Source organism: Raphanus sativus, chromosome 8 (genome assembly GCF_000801105.2).
Source record: "Raphanus sativus cultivar WK10039 chromosome 8, ASM80110v3, whole genome shotgun sequence".
Taxonomy (NCBI): Eukaryota; Viridiplantae; Streptophyta; class Magnoliopsida; order Brassicales; family Brassicaceae; genus Raphanus; species Raphanus sativus.
In genome coordinates this window covers 11,866,781-11,871,023 of record NC_079518.1, presented here as the reverse complement: position 1 = coordinate 11,871,023, position 4,243 = coordinate 11,866,781, and the positions used below count along the sequence as shown (strand labels likewise).

Genomic DNA, 4,243 nt, shown 5'->3' with positions numbered 1-4,243 from the left:
AAAAAACAAATATATGAAAAAATGACATTTACTAAATATTTGTCAATTTAAAAAAATAAAAGAAAATAAATCCGCGCTTTGAAAGCGCGGGTCAAAATCTAGTATATGTATTATATTATATACATATAATATTATATGTGTGTTGTGTCTGTATTTAATATTTTATTTCTTCTAAATCTGTTTAAGAAGAAACTATATATAGATTAGCCAAAACGAACCTGGTGGGGGGTGGGGGGTTAAATACTCTGTTTAGTGAGTCGAAGATACAAATATATTAAATCAAAAAGAAGAAGTGAGAAACAAAAGAAAAATAGAAGAAGTGAATTGAATGAAAATTACCAACCTATTGTTGAGTTTTCTTAATATTGAGAATCATTATAGGTGGCATGTTTATTTAAAGACAAATAGGAAAAATAATTGAAACAGTTTGAAGCAACATTAATAAACAGTATAGCTGTAAGAATTTCCTTATTTACACGCTTATATATGCCATTGTGCCATATATTTATTGACATGTCAACTGTACTAACAAAGTTCTATTTATTTAATGTTAACACGAACCAAAGTGTGGATCCTTTTTTGTATCGTTTATTCTCTCAAACAAATGTGAATAAATCCTCAAAGAATGATAGATGATGTAAAACAATAATACAAAATATTTTACTAGGGGTATATATGTATTATATTATATACATTTAATATTATATGTGTGTTGTGTCTGTATTTAATATTTTTTTTTCTTCTAAATCTATTTAAGAAGAAACTATATATAGATTAGCCAAAACGAACCTGGTCCAGTTGGTTGTGGGAATATTTGATATTTTAATAATATAATTACATCAGTGACATACAAAAAAAATATAATTACATAATATCTGTTTTATGGGGCATGTATATTTCTTGTAAAATAAAAATGAATTTCTTATAACAGCTTGAATTTAATATAGATATAAAACCGAGCTCATATTTTTTTTTTTTCCGTCTATTAAAATTTATTAAGGTCAAGGCCTAAGAATGGACTCAGCCCAAACTAAAAAACAGACAAAAGGCCAAGACGGTCCGATTACAAACTGATCAAAGCCCGACATAAAGGACAAGAGAAACATGGGCCAAACCCAAACTAAAACCCAAACGGTACGACCTATAGCCACGCGTCTGAAGCCTGCGCGTGACCACCCACGTGTCCCACTCCGATCTTCGCGCTGGACACGCGTCTTCTTTGCATTAAACCGGGGTCCAAACGCCGGAGAAAGCTTCTGGTCGCCGCACCTTCGTCTTCGCACCAAACCAAATCGGAGAAACTCCGTCTCCGCCATCTTTGTCGATGAAACCCACCTCCAACGACTGTATTGAAGGTATGGAGCTTTATCGGTGACTGAACTTCCGGAAAAAACCGCCGCAAACGATACAGCGCTTCACCGGACTGCTACCACGGCATGCGTCTGCAACGCATCCGTCTCCGTCACCACCACTGTAAAAACAAAACCTTAAACCGGCCGCCATCACCAGAATAGAGTCGACGGCGCCAGAGTCAAAGCCGGACAGCTTCAAACGGATAGAACACCACCGGAGTCAAAACGGGATAAACCCGAACCGATACGATAGTAAACAGACGGAAAAGGAAAAACTGGAGCCGGACCGACGGTGCCTGTGGAAGCCCATCCGTCGGCCGGATTCGATAACCACGGCGAGTGCATTCTTTTCTTGAGAGAGGTTAGAGAGAAAACTAGAGAGAGACACATTTTTAATGCAAAGAAGACGCGTGTCCAGCGCGAAAATCGGAGTGGGACACGTGGGTGGTCACGCGCAGGCTTCAGACGCGTGGCTATAGGTCGCACCGTTTGGGTTTTAGTTTGGGCTTGGCCCATGTTTCTCTTGCCCTTTATGTCGGGCTTTAATCGAGCCGTCTTGGCCTTTTGTCTGTTTTTTAGTTTGGGCTGGGTCCATTCTTGGACCTTCATAATAAATTTTAATAGGCTGAAAAAAAAAAAAGGTTATATACACCGACTGCGTTGCCTTCTCGATAATATCATAGATTATTTTATGTGGCATATTTATTATAAAAGCAAATAAGGAAAAGTTCGTAAAGCTTGAATACAACAAAAATAAAAAGTAGAGCTCAGAATTTCCCATTCACTATATAATTATGGAGTATAGGATAGTCCTCTGGCAATACGTAACACTAAAATTGTCATCTTTCTCATAGAAAACTAAAAACAAAACATACACTACAAACCACTGCTCTCTTGACTTAGTTAAAGAGCTTATGATGCATGTATAGTTAACAGCGGAGTAATGAACTCTGAAACAAATCAAAACACTATGGCTTTCAAGAAATCTGTAAGATAAAAGTTTCCAAATTTTATTTTTATTTTCTAAACACATGAACTAAAATGTTTTATGATGCATGTATAGTTAACAGCGGAGTAATGAACTCTGAAACAAATCAAAACACTATGGCTTTCAAGAAATCTGTAAGATAAAAGTTTCCAAATTTTATTTTTATTTTCTAAACACATGAACTAAAAGTTTGATCCAATTAAAGTAAACGAAATTTCGTAGACCGTAACATTTTTTTGTATCACATTTTTTCACTCTTCTCTCAAATAATATGAATTGCTAACTGTCATCATACAAAATTTCAAATATAATATATGTATATAAATTATATTAATATAGTTTTTTAATGAGCGATTTGCATGATAAATAGTTACTAACTATGAAATTTGCACAAATGGAAAATATGAAAAGCCATGCTCAGGCCCAAGTCATATAAGAGTAGAAGACGCATGTAACCCTATCTGCTTAATTATATGATCTCTTTGGCTTTCGTTGGAGAAACTGTTGGTCACATCTCTCTCACATCTCTACTTTTCTTTATTCTCAAGAATCCTTAAACCAAAGTAAACTAAATTAAAGAAAGTATAAATATTAAAATCAGAAGAAAACATTAAACCAACGTAAACTAAATTAAAGGAAGTATAAATATAAAAATCACATTCAGTTTAGTTAACATCTTCACTGACATGTATCTTGTATTTCCTCTCAGTTCCCTTGTCAAATCTTCACTCCAAAGTCTTTCCTGATAATCAAAATCAAAAGAAAACATTAAACCAAACTAAAACAGACACGGCTACTCACCAGTCACCATCATCAAATCTCCTTTACGGATACACTATCCCAATCCAGACATTGAGAAGAAAACTTACATGTGTAGCATCATGTTCTTTATCAGATACATCAAGATGAGGTGCCTGTTCTTGTAGTTCACAGTCTAGCAGCTTCTCTCTCTCTCTCACACTGCATCTTGACGCTCTGATCTCACTCGGGTCTCTTCTTCTTATTCTTCAGTGTGATCCCTCTTTGTCTCAGCAGTCCCCTTAAAACGCTTCACCTCTTCATGTTTCTGTTTCTCCCTCACATTGATATCTAATGCCCTATTGGAGTAATGCTTAATAGAAGCTTTGAAGTCCTTGTACGCAGTATTATCCAGCTCTTTCTCCTTCAAAGCTCTCTGCTTCCTCTCCCTCTTCTCCTGTTTCTCATACTCTGATTCCAGTTCTGTTTCTTCTCTACCTCAGCTCTTTCACAACCATCTCATCATCCAAGGAGCCTAAGTTTTATCATCCTCCTGAGTCATAAACTGAACATAGCACAAAATGTGAAGAGCTGTTTCTGATCTCTGACGGTGAATTTTTATGAACATCAAAAACATACACAACAATCAGCAAAAGCTGGATAATGACCCGGTGAAAAATCTGTAGCAGAAAACAATAATAAACTGGATTCATGACGAAACCGAGCCTCGATGACGGCGGTACACTTGCTCCAGACTTCAGGTTGGAGAGGAAACTTACATCTATTTATACTCAACACACACCGCCTCCCAAATCCATAAAACAGTCTGTTTCACTCATGAGAAGAAGCGTAAACTGGTGTTTTCGTTTACAGACGTAAACTACAGAAGCAAGGAAGAATACATGTGTGAGGTGATCTTACTTACTTGGAAGTAATGGCAGAATTGAGTAAAGTCCCATCCTCCCTTTTCGACTGAAATCAAGCGAGTAGGCTTTGTCAATCTGAGAACAATACCATAAAAATAAAATTGTTAACCCTGCAAATTAAATCAAATCATCTACCAAAGATTTCGAAAAAAAAATTTGATAATCAATACATCAACAAATTGACACAAAATCAAAATCAAATCATCACCCATACACGAAAGCTTCTGAAATAAACCTTC

General features: G+C 35.9%; 1 long non-coding RNA gene across 2 annotated transcripts; it reads right to left on the bottom strand.

The window, feature by feature from the left end:
- Nucleotides 1-2,844: 2,844 nt before the first annotated feature.
- LOC108830084 (uncharacterized) lies at nucleotides 2,845-3,851 on the bottom strand. Of its 2 annotated transcripts, XR_008937389.1 has the most exons (3): nucleotides 3,210-3,849; nucleotides 3,027-3,082; nucleotides 2,845-2,892 (listed from the first exon to the last, which is right to left on the bottom strand). It is a non-coding gene; the product is annotated as an uncharacterized LOC108830084 (long non-coding RNA). The 2 variants fall into 2 exon arrangements; XR_001946133.2 differs by lacking the exon at nucleotides 2,845-2,892 and having other exon boundaries at nucleotides 2,894-3,082; nucleotides 3,210-3,851.
- Nucleotides 3,852-4,243: the final 392 nt, after the last annotated feature.